Source organism: Centroberyx affinis, unplaced genomic scaffold (genome assembly GCF_046629955.1).
Source record: "Centroberyx affinis isolate AG114_WGS23_722 - 3 ecotype Tasmania unplaced genomic scaffold, CSIRO-AGI_Caff_v1 ptg001079l_1, whole genome shotgun sequence".
Classification (NCBI taxonomy): Eukaryota; Metazoa; Chordata; class Actinopteri; order Beryciformes; family Berycidae; genus Centroberyx; species Centroberyx affinis.
In genome coordinates this window covers 47,499-62,500 of record NW_027279626.1, presented here as the reverse complement: position 1 = coordinate 62,500, position 15,002 = coordinate 47,499, and the positions used below count along the sequence as shown (strand labels likewise).

The 15,002-nt window shown below is 42.1% G+C and overlaps 2 protein-coding genes across 2 annotated transcripts in view; one reads left to right on the top strand and one right to left on the bottom strand.

The window, feature by feature from the left end:
- Nucleotides 1–6,898, bottom strand: part of calcrl2 (calcitonin receptor-like 2) — a 26,443-nt gene extending 19,545 nt beyond the window's left edge. The window contains exon 1 of the mRNA XM_071523303.1: nucleotides 6,819–6,898. The gene's annotated coding sequence lies outside the window, so the exon portion shown is untranslated. The remainder of the gene's footprint in view (nucleotides 1–6,818) is intronic.
- Nucleotides 6,899–9,953: 3,055 nt separating this feature from the next.
- The window catches only part of LOC139647410 (E3 ubiquitin-protein ligase Itchy-like), a 33,155-nt gene continuing 28,106 nt past the window's right edge, over nucleotides 9,954–15,002 (top strand). The window contains exon 1 of the mRNA XM_071523301.1: nucleotides 9,954–10,085. The gene's annotated coding sequence lies outside the window, so the exon portion shown is untranslated. The remainder of the gene's footprint in view (nucleotides 10,086–15,002) is intronic.

Genomic DNA, 15,002 nt, shown 5'->3' with positions numbered 1-15,002 from the left:
CCTATTATTTTTCCAATAAATAGTTTATAGTTTTGGAGTACTTTCCAAGAAATTCTTTTAGAAATTTGCAGCATCTTGTCGACTCCACCAGACTGCTGACATTTTCTATATAACTACTACATCCTTTCATGTTTCTTTCCAGGAAACTTCCTAAGAAATTAACAGTTCCTTTCTAGGAAATTATTAGGAAATTGTGGACCCAGAAAATAAAGCGTTACCCATGCTAACACTTTAGCATACACTATGTTGAGTGATAGTGGGCTACATGCTAACACTTAAGCATACATTGTGTTTAGTCATAGTACTGTATGCTAAAGTGTTAGCATGGAGCACCGGAGGGAATGATCTACCGGGGCACATAGATGAACTTGGTCTCTATGTTCTCATTATTTAATGGGCTCTCCCAAAAACTTTGTGTAGCCCTTTAAAGGAGTCTTGATTTTTTTTTTTCAATGTGATGTTCAGATGGTTCTTTGGCCTGAGAGCAGTCATTGTGAAACTGGAATGTCTGGTGAAACAACAGCAACATAGTGTTCCATGGTCTAAAATTTGCTGTTTCAGAGTATTTCCACCCAGACAAGAATAAACATTTTGGGGAAAACACTGAATGCTGGGAATTTGGGGGATTTTTTTGGCATGAAAATGGTCAAATACAAAGATATTTCATATTGGCTCTTCAATCGAAAAATATTGGTATCAGTATCAGCCTTCAAAACCCATATCGGACTCTAATATCACTTCCAGGTTCATCTTATAGAAATCAGAAAGCAACTGAACTGTCCTTGATGCTCTGATTCACAGGGATTTTTTTCCTGATGCATTTATTAAAACATTTATTAAAACCTGTGTGTGTTGTGTGCGTATGAGTCTGAACACGTAGGCCTAAGCATAACGCTTGCGTGTATATCTATTGTCTGATGTGTTGCACACGCATCTCGCCAAGGTATGACGACGGTGTTTCTTGGCAACCAGGCTGCTCAAGGGATGTTTCTAATGAATGTGTCCTTCCATGTGTGACTCACACACCCCGCAATATACGGACAGAAGTCATAATCACAGAAGAGTCCAATTAATTTTTAAAAGCATAATCAGATGCACTAAAAACACTCAAAAGCTCTGTGGACAAAACATAAAAAACAGCATCCTACAATCGAGCTAAACCCCTTTTGCACATTTTATGGATTCATTGTTTCAAGGCTTAAAGGCAAAGAGTGGATGTAGGCAAAATCAATAAGGGATCAAACTATCCCCTCGCCTCTGTCTATCTCCTGGAAAGAGCAGGTAGTCTTAATATTTTGCGTACTCAGTCTACAGCATAATAATGCATTTTCACTGGTTTGGCTCGGTCCACAAGAGGCATCTCACAAACAAACCACAAACAAAGAATTAAAAGGCTCGTGTTCAGTTCTGAGGCAATTCTTTGGGCAACATTGGCCATCAGAGTTGCCCTAAAAGTTGCCCTGTTTATCACCTCCTTTAAGGACCATCTGTGGACCTTAGAGGTTACATTCATGCCATTTGATCCTTTTCGAACCCCAATCTACCTTGACCCAATTTGTTTCAGAGAATGACCGACACTCCACGTCCCTAAACCTCTGAAGCGCTGGAAGAGTCGCATTGTTCCCACGGGGTCGAGGGTCATCAGATGGGATGCTGGGAAATTCAAATATTGTTGTTTTGTTGTTATAGATATGGGTTTATTAGCCCTTGCGCCCAGTCCAATGGGCTTCAGATGCTACACGACGTGACGCAAGTGTGGTTTTCGTCCTGATCCCTGAGGTCATTAGTGCCTGAGGCTGCACCAGTGATTTAATGAAAGGCCTTCGCTATGTGACATACACTGTAAATACAGATGTTGCCATAGTTGAAATCCCGCTATTTGCAGGCTCGGAAGCTGGGAAGACGTCAGTACTGGGCATGATGCATTTGTTATTTTCTTATCAAACGCCGTAATTGGATGCAATTGCTCTTTGGAAGTATTGCATCAAGTGTGAGAAAATCCACATGCGCTCTGCCAGAGAATCAAGGATACAACATGTGTTCAAAGGAGAGGTTAACAAAAGCCAGAACGGAACACTAGAATGAAAGAAAAAGATCATCTGAGGATAAATAACAGCCTTTAGAGCAAATAACTGACTGGAATGTTTTGAACTAAATTGTGGTCTTTTAAGATGACCAAAACAAATGGAATTCTGAGGAATCATTGCAGCATTGTGCTCAGCTGTCATTCACATGCCTGCTGTGTTCAATAAACTGAATTTCAGTGGGTTTACCTTCCACTACATCACTGTCTCTATTTAAAAGGTTAAGCATTGGGTTAATGAGCTGTAGTTGTTTTAACATGGTGAAAATAAAGGTCAGTAAAGGTCCATGCAGTGATTAAGAGCTGACAGCCTGTTCTTTTAGCTCATTTTCATCTTTTAATGTAAAATTCCTCTTACATTGCAGATGGGTCAGCAGCTAAATTGACTAAATTTAGCTCTCAGCAGCGGTTTCATTTAGTTTTAGTTATAGGCATGAAACAAAACCTCGGCTTAAATCCACATACAGCAGGATCAGATTGAGATTCAACACTGACACTGATTTCACTACTCTACATTTTTCTCACATAGTTTCTTCTAACAAGCTGCTCTGGTTCACTGTCTTACAGGTCAAACTGTCAGAGGGCCCTCTCCCAGTCGGCCGCTTGGGACCAGAGAAGAGTGTGTGTGTGTGTGTGTGTGTGTGTGTGTGTGCTCACATATTGCAGCGTGTGTTTATTTGGATTCCAGCAGGGACGAGAGAACTGCAGAGAGACACTGTGAGCCCCAAGAGTGTGTGTGTGTGTATGTGTGTGTGTGTGTGTGTGTGTGTGTGTGAGAAGGGGGGAGGAAGGATGAAGGGTGAGGAGGAGGCTATTTTCTTCCTCTGTTATCCTGCAACCACTTCCTCCTTTCTCTCCCCTCTCCACTTCTATACCATTCTGCACACACACACGCACACACACACACACACACAAACCAACAGGTTAAAAATAAGCCATTGTTACACCTACACAAAGGGACTTGGGAGGGACTTTCACAGAGAACAGAGGGGACTCGGGCTTTCAATATGAAATCATAAGGCCTCTATTAGTGAGTGAGAGGTGAGGAATTTCATGATTATTACAGACAATAAAGTCCATATCTTACTTCATCTTGGATTGGACAGTGAGAGAGAAGACTGAAGAACAAGAATACCCTGCAAGCGTTTGACGGACAGGAGGAGGCCAAGTTCAACGTCAACTCAATCAAACACAAATTTCCACAATATGATATTATGGCACAGTTAAAAAAAACACATAAAACAGCTTTGGAAACTATTTTGACTAGCTGATTGGCTTTCCGGGCAAATTCCTCGCTCAAGTTGAAGAAATTCCAAAATGTGTGAATGCCTCTTCGCCTCAATTCATGCCGCCTAGAGCAAAAGCTGCGTCCGTCTACTTTTTTTTTTTTCCCGTGTTCCTAGGGTTTGACATGCACCACTAACTCCATGACCGTCCATAGCTTCTTAAGGGCAACTCCTTAGAGACATAAAACAGATAGAAAACAGAGGAGGGTGTGTTTTATCGTGTCGCACAATGAGAATACAGAGAAGATCCAGTTACGCAATAACCACAAGGAAGTTCAGTTAGGGGCCAAACCTGCAGGCTGGAGGGACGCCGCCTTCTGAGCACCAACCTTTTGAGGAACTTGTGTATAGGAACATGGATCGATCTAGTCAGCATCCGTATTGCTACAATTGTACAAATCGCCCACTGCGGGGCCCCAGGGCTCGCTGCCTATTTTCCGCTATTACTTTGGCCCCCGGTGTTTGAGGGGTTCCAGTGGTTTTGCAGCCCAGCGTGGAAAGTGGGCTCTTGACTCCGTCTGGCCCCGATAAATCAGTCTCAGTGAGAGCCCAGTCCACCGGCGTCTTTTTTGTCTCACCGAGGCCTAGCTGTCCGCGTATGAGTGATTATGGACTTGGTTATTTTCCCATAGCCGGATCCAAAAATAGTTTTCTCTAGCTTGGAGCGATGCCATGCTGGGGTTTTTTTTTTTTTGTGGTTTTTTTTTTGTTTTGCCCCCAGGGGCCGTGGAAGCAGCACAGGCAGTACTGAGCAGACTAAGACATTATCTCGCCCCCCCACTATGATGTGACCCCCCCCCCTCCCCCCCCCTCCATCCAGACAACTGGTTGCTGATGCCTCCACAGTCTCTCCCACCTATCAGCTATAGCGTGGGAGCCTGGACACCCCTGACCCGGCTCAGAGACGGTCAGCCTGACTCCGCATTTACCACCAAAAAACTATATTTTTTTTTTCTATCTCATTCATACAGTTCTTTCCCAATTTCCCAGCTGGGCGTTACAGGGAGGAGAAGTTTTGATTCATTTCCTCACTTTGTCGTCCTAAAATCTACAGTAACCAACGGGATGCGTGACATCATTTGCTCCAACAAGGTGGTTCCCATCCTTAAAGGCACTCATGGAATCCCGTAAAGGGGCAATAAGGGCCATACTCCCATCATCCCGTTAACAAAATGTAATCTGCATAGGTAACCGTAGCGGGTCGGCCATCTTCCACTCAGCCTAAAATAAGCCCAGAACTCTTTCGGGGGACATAGGGGGTTGTCGGTGTTACGAACGGGACGGGGGGGGGGTTGGGACTAAAAGTAGCAGGCAAAACACCTATTAATACATTGACAGCTGCCTGGCAAGACCAGCCTGTTCCAGCCAAAGACACACTGGGACACTGTAAGGGGTGGGGGTGGGGGGTGGTGTTAGGGGCGGGTGACAGTTTCCCACGGGCAGATCCAGGGTCAGAAATATAGACTCCGAGACTTATGACGGCGGTATCCATAAGACTAGTGAGAGGCTGGTCCGAGATCGGTTTCTCGAGCGCCGGGAGGATTAGAACGTGGCTGTGCTGGGAGGGAGGGAGGGAGGGAGGGAGGGAGGTGAGGGGTATTCCTGGAAGACCCCTACTCCAACGGGGCAAATTATAGATAGAAGCACATACACACACACACACACACACACAAAGCAAACATGGAGATACCCTCGGCTGATGAAACGACAAAACGTGGCAGATGCAGGCCAGGCACATGGTCTGAGCATTGTACTTTCTAATCTTTGTCTAAATGTCTTTGTCTGGTTTCCCTGGCATACAGTATGAGACAATGGGGGATCCAAAGGAAGAACAAAGGATGGGGGAATAAATAGAGAAATAAAAGCACAAAACAACTGTATTCCTGTGAAGTGCTCCCAGCCTTACAGGCCTCGTTTTTCTATTGTGGATCATGGCACAGCGTCAAAATGTGTCGACACATATCAAAGGGAGGAGGAACACCTGCCCGCAGTGTTTAGTGGTGATCCCTGTGTGGACTGTGCATGCAAAATTGGGGAGAGATGCAAATTCTGCTAGAAACAAACAAAGCATGTGTGAGCACAGCCAGTCCGCTGAGCACAGGTTTATCTGTACTTCCATATACTTGATTTTACTCCATCCTACTGCTGTGAGAGTGAATGCCGGGGGGAGAGGGAGCTGAGTTCCACACTACATTCTCTTTCATTTCTCCTCTTTCTATCATTTGAAATGGTTTCAATGGACACAAAAGGCCTCATTTCATTTCTATTTTGTCAGACTTGCATCTGAATTCCTTTCAGATATCCTCTACGTTGCGGACTACAAGTGCCTCCTGTAGAATTGGCTTGACAAATGAGTGTGCATGGCTGAGCTCGCTCCGCTGAATGGGAGGAAGCCAGGCCAGTAAATATCACCTAACAGTAAATGTCAGCCGGTGGTGGATGGTCACAAAGGCACAACTCAAATAAGAGTCCTAGTACATTAGCAGCATGTATTGCAAATGAAAAATGCTGCCAGCGGCTGTAATCCACACTATTTTTCCATGGAAGTTCAATATAGTTTGGAGAAGATCTTTGTTTTTCCAGCTGAACATCCTATCCTGCAATATTGCATGTTGACTTATATGTTCCCTTTTGTTTACAGTGTTGACCCGAGGAAATCATCCGCCATCTGTTGTGTTTCAAACTATTGCAAACATCTATCACATGAGAAGCTGGGACCTTCTGATTCTGTACGATGATCAGAGATTCAGTGTATATTCTGCAAAATAGATTCAGAATGGAAGTCAAGTTCTATTCTATTCTATTCTATTCTATTGACAACTTCCATGTCCATTCACGCGCTGCTTAGAATAACGACTGTGAAAGCGGGCAACAGGTCAGCTGAGGGCGCGACCTTCTCTCAACCTGCAGAGGAAGGCTGATGAAACATCATCGTTCATCCTCAGTGATACAGTACATGCTTTAAACCAACAAAAATCACTGCAATATTCCTATAAAATTCCTATAGGGACTCGTAGTGCGTCTGTAGTCCTCTGATGAGTTTATAACGACCTTTGTGGTGTTTTTTAACATCCTATGGTATCACTATAATATTCCTATAATGTTCCTATAGTCTGTTTATGATACTGAATCGTGAATTTATAGTAACTGTAATGTACTTGGTGTTGTTGTTTTTTTTTTATTTCCTATGGTATCACGCTAACATTCCTATGATATTCCTATAGGGACTTTTAGTTTTGCTGTGAAATATGTATAGTATCCTTCTAAAATGTATTATAGTACTGCTTCAGTTCTTTTTCAAATAGGTACAACAGTGTTACCTCCTCAGTATGGACTCATTTAACTACATTCTTAAGTGCAGCCTAATCAATCAGTGCAAATGGAAGGTGCCGCCACTCAGCAGCCTCTGTTCACCTGAAACGAAAGAAAAGCTGAAACTCGTCTCCTACCTTGGTTCCTCTCTGGCTCAGCTGTCAAACTGTTGTTTCCTCCAAATATCCCTTTGCTTGCATGATCCGAGCAGTCCGCCGTCTCATGCTGCTCTGCTGTGAACACTGAGGCCGGCCGCTCAGCAGCGGCGGCGGCAGCGTCAAGCTCGGTGCGATATCAAACACGGTACTTCCGGTAGGTACTTTCAAAATAAAACACTTATTGAGGAGCAGAGATCGCAACTTTTTGGGAGTGGTACAAACGACCAATGTGGAAAAAACAGACTGTATTTAGCACTAGAAAGGCCAATGGATTTGGAAAAAGCCAACGAGTTGTCATTTGAAGCGGGTAAATATAATTATATATTATTATATATAGGCTATATCATTTCCTTGCATGATTTTGGGGACCTTATAAAACTGGTTTGTATAAAAACTGGGTGTAGGAGAAATCATGGAGGGACATTTTGAAAGCGGAGATATTTTAAAACAATTGTTAACTAACTGTTAACATTTCACACAGCATAGGCCTGCTCATAGCTATACAGGCAGTGATGTAGTGGTAAATGAAAATGTAGGCAAATAACCACCAATATGTATAAAAAAGATCAGTTATATGCTCAAAAAAGCATTAATTTATCATTTTTTTCCTCCCCCAATCCTCATAAAATTTAGGCCTACATCAGTATGATTCTACTTACCATGTTTTATACCATGAATTTATGTTCTAAATATTTATATAGCCTAAGCTTGCACTGTGTTTAACAGGCATTTCAGAGATGGCTGACTGACCTAGACCAGGTACTGCGGTTACTCATTAGGAACAGTTGTGCCACTGCTATGGGTTAAAATTGACTTTTATAAAGTAGAAGACATCTTTCCAAGTTGAATGCGCTCTTTCATCAGGAATCATAATACACCATAATACAATATATTATTTTATAGCCTATATCTATTTTACAGCTATAATTTTACTATAATTTTACTAGGTTACATAATCTACAGTAACTATTCCATTTTGATATGATTTTGTTGGCTGTACCAGTTTGGGTTGGTAATGCATTACAGTAGGCTAATAGGCCTATTATTACCTTCCCCAGTAACAAACAGTTTAACAAATTACTATTTCAGTTTCAGTAATATTAGTTACATTTTTGTTAATTTTGTCACCAGCACCTCTAAACTGAATATCAGGTTTAAATTGAATCATTCAGAAACTAGATCCCACCTCAATTCCCCATTTTGTTTTCCTCAAAATGTGCCGTCGTCCTTTACCTTTGATGAGAAATGGGAGAAAAGTTGGAAGGTGGAAATATTCCCAATACTTTGATTTTCTCCAGTAACAGGACGACAAGAACATTGGAAATCAACTGTTTCCTGGTCGTTCACAGCAGAGGCTCCTGATTTGAGAAGGGAGGAGAAGATGCAATTTCCATTTTTGTGAGGTGTGATGAAGCAGTAATATGACAAGTAGGCTAGTAAAACAAATTCCTGCCATCAGGGAGTAATAACTTATGTAATAAAGTTTGAAATTAGTAATGAGTCCTCCCAATATTTATTCCGTTTTCCCCCAAAAGTGACAAATGTGATGCTTTTATTTTGAAGGCAATAATCGCCTGACTTCCAGCAGTGTTCTGGTTGTCTCTGGCTGCCTGACAGCAGCTACTGAGCCAGCAGCTGAAATAATAATAATAGGCGGTCTAATATTATATTATTACAGTCACAGGCCGGTTTCCAAAAGCCTGCTGTGATAGACTCACTTCATCATTCAGCAGAGGTTTTAAAGAGGAGATGGAAAAGTGCTGAAATGATCGGAAACAAACCATAAACTATATGTATTATCCCATAGGAATAGTGTAGGAATATTAAAGCAATAGCGTAAGAGGGGGGGAGTCATAATGTACTGTAAAGTCACGATAAACTCTGCAGACACACTAGAAGTCCTTATGAATACTATAAGAATATACCATAGGGAATAAAAAATAACACTTTATCACTATAACTTCTGAGGATCCCTATATATTCAACATAAAACCATAGACATATTATACTGATTTATTGTTTCAACAAACAGACTGCTGTTTGACCACTGATACTTTTAAGAAAACCCTCATCCTGAACTTCCAAGTGTTTCTGTTGTAGTTTTTTTTGTATAAGGTTTACAAGTTTAAAGCGATGCTGTATTCCTCAGTCAATACACCCTGATCGATGAGTAAATGATTGATTGACAGCTCATGTGATGCTTGTGATGATTGTGATGTTTGTGGAAAGTGCAACATTGCCATCTGCTGTTTCTGTTCTTTTTTTTTATATCTAAAAAAAGGAAAAAAAATGTTTAGAAAAAACAATAGGAGAGTAAAATGCCATGTAATTTGTGTAATTATTAGTTAATGCAAAATATGTCAATGATTGGATATTGATTGATATTCTACAAAGAGAAGTCATATCTTTTGCTCTTTCACACTACTTGTTCATTGCTGCCTTCAAATGCTACCGGAAACATCCCACTTATAAGCGAAATGAGCCATCACAGTCATAAATCCCACTGGGAAAGTGAAATGTTTCGGTTTTTCTTTCTTTTTTTTTTTAAAGACTGCAAGAATCTGATTTATTGCATCTGAAAAATCACAGGGTCACAGAATGAAAAATACCTAACAAAAGCCACGTGTATGCGTATGCACAACAGGCTATATGCACCACAAAATTACAGACACCAAAAAAAAATACAATATGTTTCTTATAAGATGCATCATCATATTTTTTTGTTCATTTTAATACATTTTACTGGGGATTTTCTATGATACCTGAGTTGCTAAGATTACATTACATTACATGCGTGAGGCACAATTTCTCATTTTCATTCTGCCACTGCAGCACAAAATAGTTTCGTGCCAAATGATTTATAAAATAAAACAACAGTCCCGAAAAATATCTTTGTTGCAGGGTCCATTTTGTTATCAAGTCCGACGACTTGAAAGAGACGATTTACGACCTGTGACCTAAGAAGAACGAATTTACGAGGAGCTTTTGAAAGCATCATTATATTCCAGCTATTTTTTTTCCACCACCCATTGGTCCATCCGGCTCTGGCTCTGGTCCAATCACGGCGCTCAGGAGGAGTAGCATGCGCCCCACCTTGTTTCGGTCACGTGACGCGAGATTACGAAGATGGTGGAAGTTTCTTCCTTGAAGTGAAACCCCGACAGAAACCCAAACAACCTGCAGATTGAGGGGAGAAGTTCATTATACCGTCACGTTTTGAGATTCACAGCCTCCCTTCGGATCCGGGTAAGCGATACAAACGGGATATGATGTCTGTCGAATGTGATATTTGTCCTCTTATACCCGTTGCACTTTGGGTTTTCTAGCCAGCCATGATGATGACACGAGCTAGTAGGCTAACAGTTAGCCAGGCTAGGATAGCTTGGCTGGCTGTCATTGCTAGTGGCCAGCTGACATTCAACACGTACTCAACAACTCCTGGTAAAACACCGCTACTTCAACATATACCATTTAGTCTATACAGTTTATTAGCTAACCGGGACATACTGTTCATAAATGGACGGCTAACTGAGTTAGCTCGAAACCCTTTCCTAGTTGGATTCGTATATTGTTTATGTAATCTTAGCCAACGTTTGTTAGCTTAGCATGCCAAAAGGGGAGGATAGATGTGGATAATGAATGCACATAGCAATAATTCATGCACCTGCTTGGTAGCACAGTTGTACTAAAAGTGGCTAACCCTGTTACGCGTCGTTCTCTTGTGTGGGGAGAAGGTCACGTCAAACTCCATTCAGAATTTGTCAGCTTGTTGTTCCCCTGCTGTCCGGCAAAATGACATACCTGGAAGACTATTAATACCTTTCAGGAAACGTTTGGAGCCACTCTTCAATTCGGCATACATCCAGCACACCAAACATGCACTGCACGTACTGCAGGAACATTTTCAACTTTGAGTATTGATTTGCCTGTTATTCCTCCGAACTTCTTCCTCCAAAAATGTTGGGCGGTAGCGAATTGTAAGAGTTGAGATTTTCTTGAAATTATGTGCTGCTTTCTGGATCATATATATATGCTGAATATACGAGAACACCCTACTGATAGGTGAGGTGAAAGGTCATAAGTCATGCTCTACCTGGTCTGTACGTCTGCCGAGTTGCATTTCTGGTGAACAGAAACTTAATTATTGACATGGCACACATTTACTGTTCTTTTTGTCCTCTTATACCCTGCTGTTCTGACTGCACAGTTTTGTGTTCTTGGATTGACTTAGTTGTGTTGGTGGGGACAGATAACCAGAATGGGAAATGGGCAAAGATTTTGTGGCCACGGTTGGTCACTGGCTAATTGGCAAGGTTGGTTGTGTTAGTTTATGTCCTCTTGTCTGTCACTGCTGTGTTCTCCATGAGCAGTGTCATATGGTTAGTCATCTGGTGACTTAACAGGGAGGCTGGCTACTGTTTATTGCAACCCAAAGGGACAGGACTTTTTGTTTACTTGGTTGGCCCTCCTGGTATAGAAAATGTTATGATTATTAGGAATTTATAAACATTACCCATACTCTCCTGACCTGATTGACTTAGATTATGTTTGATTTCCTTTGGAGGCCTAATTTGTGATCACAGCAGATGTCCAGTGTAATTTATGACATGCCTGATACCTCTGTGAATTCCTATAAACAACGGTGAGTTTAGGGCTACTTTTTGGGTTCAGCTTTTAGGTTTCAGGTTTGTGGGATTAGGTGAAAAGGAGTGCAGACACTTTGTTGATCCTCCAATGGTGTACAAAAAAGACTGCTTTTTCACCTTAGTCTTTATTTATGTCTGTTATCTCTTGAAATGCGAGTGTTCTTATTTCTAAGGGCGTTACCCTAATAAATCACCCCAAGTAGAAACACTGAATGTTCCAGGAGTTATTTGGAGCTTGACATTGTGTGATTGATATCAAATGGATACAGGGATCCTGAATGTTTTTTTTTTTTTCACTAAAGCATCATAGCGGAACATCCTCTTTGTCCCTTTATCTTACTGTCGGACTAAGATGGTCATCATGCAAGTATGCTATTGGGATATACACCATTGTTTTGCACTCTTTCTCATTTTGTAAGCAGTTTATCTCTATGGGTGAACTGGTGCCGAAGGCTGTTGTTGTACAGGATGATGACAGTTATGATTCCACAAATGCAGCTGGGTTAGCCTATAGCTGGCCAGGTTTAGACAGTTATATCCAGAGATTTCGCTGACTTTTAGAGAGATTTAGGTGTTAATGTTCCAAGCGGGGAAGCTTCTAAGACTCTGTTAAAGTGCACAACAGCCTTTCGGAGCAAATTTAGGATCAAAAACTACTCAAGAAAGGGCACAATTTGAACTCACAAGTTGAACTTCAGATGCCTTATAGAAGGGCCAAAACAATATTTTAGCGGCCTGTTTGACCATTTTATGTAGCTGGTTGAAAAAGTCTAACTGAAGGTAGCCATCTTAGAGTTTTAATATTCAGCGAATACCCTCGTCTACAAAACGCAGTCAGCCTACTTGCGAGGCTGCGGAGTCAGCAGTTGCGATGAATTATTGACAGAGACCAAAGCAGACGCCAAAGTGAAAGTTTACCCAGAGCGCCTCACTCTTTCCTCCTCTGCCATGTGCAGACTGGACGAGATAGAAAGAGGAACATGCATTATTCACTGACACATCGAGGTAACAAACCAGATTCCAAGAAAGATCACAGGACACGGTTCCTGACGTTTTGCCAGCGTCTCCCTTTCCCTTTTGTCACCGGTGCTACCTAGCTGGTGTTGGATAGTCAAAGGGCTCATATCCGTTGGCAAGTCTGTCTTCTTATCGTCAAGCAAGACAATGGACGTTGGACCTGTGTTCACTTCTTTTAGTGAAAGGAAAATCCACCCTTGTTAGTGATGTACCTTGCATTTCTTGGTCCGTTTTGTTGTTTGGTGGTGTATTTTTCTTATTTCCGTGGATAACTAGCCAAATGTAGACAACATGATGTCCTATCCAGATATTTCCAGCAGCTACAATGGAGTTTAATAGCAGCGAATGTTTCACCTATGTAAAACATCAACAGTAAACGTCAGGTTTCGTTGTCAGTCCCTCAGAATAAAAGAGCAAGGGCTGCTTTCTAGAGCCGCCATTTTGCACCAAGAGACATTCAACAATCATACAGGGAGAAATCCATCGTAGAAGACTCAGAGAGACCAGTTTCTCCACTGATAGTAGCCTCAATAGACCACACAAGACATGATGTATTTTGAGTAAGGATCATGTGTTCACAAACTAGCTAGTTGGCTAGCTACAAGGGCTGGGCCACAACCATTCGACAATTTGGATACGTTCGTTGGGTTGACATTCAAACCTACAATTAGGATTTGAATACCCCACCCCAACCCTCCCCCCAGTGTTCAATTAGAGCGGTATATACAATACACTTAGGGCGTTTTCACACCTATAGTTCGTTTGCTCTGGTCCGAATCAGTTGATGAGTGCTACCTGGCTACAGGAGCCGTTTAGCTCAAACCTGTGGAGTAGCCTAAATTAAGTGCAACTGGTGGTTGGGTCGGATCGAGGTCGGATCACGTTCCCACCACAAACGAACTGCTCCAGAGTTCGTTTGGGACCGGACCGAGACCACCTCCTCTAAAGGGTCTCGGTGCGGTTGTTTTGGTCCGCACCCGAGTGCGATTACTGTGTTCACACCTGCCCAAACGAATCGCACCAAGGGGGAAAACGAACCAGAGTCCGATTTAACTGGACTAAAAGCGCAGGTGTGAAAACGCCCTTAATCAACATAGCTGTTGATCATCATAAGTGCACTGCATCCCCATATAATACCTAAAGCACAGTTTGACCAAGGAGTGCATATGTGGGAGGATCCACCACTCTGTATCTTTTGTGTAATTAGAATTTGAATAAATAGCAGGAACATGGGCATGAACCCATTGCCTGTGTCTACACCTACATACAGTACAGTGATAGAGCCACGTCACAGGATGGCTGATACAAACTGCATTTCACAGACTGGAGGCATGACCTTTGTCCAGAGTAATAACTGTTATTTTACTACCTCCCATGACGGTGCAGCTTGTGTGTGTTTCTGCATGTGATTACTTAACAGATTACTGTGTAGAGTGCCAGGCTTGATTAAGATGATGCTCCTTATGGGTTTTGCGATTAGAATCGGCCTGTTCTCTTATCAGGCTCTTGAATGCGATTGTAAGCAGTTGTTAATGCTGTTGAGTGTTTAGGATGGAGGACAAGAAACAATGACACTTTGTAGATGCAGCATCTTTTAAAGTTGCGCTGTGGTGAGCTCCAGATGGTTGCTCAAGGCTGGGTAGGATATTTTATGGGCTCATTGGGTTGTTTTACCTGGTTGCGATTGGGTATGTCACTGTCTCAATACTAGTGAATATAGCCGCAAGCAGTGATTGTGGGGTCCAAGCACAATTTGATAAGACAGACAGATAGACAAAACATTACAGAAGGTAGAAAGACACACACAAAAACTGACATGTTGTGAAGATCAAACATGCAGTCTAACACCGGCTTTTGTGTTGGCCTGTGACTTCTGTCAAGTTAATCTTTTCATTGCAACCACATTTCTGGAGTTGTTCACAACGGCCAAACTTTCTATTATTTGTCCTTGATGACTAATGACTTTGGAAAGGACAAGTCTGGATTTGATCCCACAACCTTCCACATGAAAGGCCGATGCTTTACCTACTGAGCCAAACGCCTGTTCTAGGTTTAGTGAGGAGAAGCTAACTAAAGGGAGAAGTAGTGTGATACTGCAACCTATGATTGACAGACTGACAGTGCTAATCACTTTATAGAACATTGTTGTACTCTCCATTAATGAATAAAACAATAGTAAGTCACATGGGCCAGAAAACTGCTGCCCCACTGCTCTCTGTGAAAGGTCTGGCCATACCCCAATCAGTGATGGCATTCATTTTGCCATTGACAGATGACGTCAAACACCTGCTTTGAGTTTTCTGCAATGTGTGATTTAGTGTTGATGTACTTTTTATGAAACTTCAAAATGGCCACAGTTCATCAGGGACTTGAACTCACCTTGTGGTCCAAAGACCTGAGCTTTACCACTCTGCCAACTTCCACTTTGGTGTGTGTCACAGTGGGGAAACAAAACAAAGGGACAAGTGATAGGTCACATGTGCTAGTCCAAACCATATTG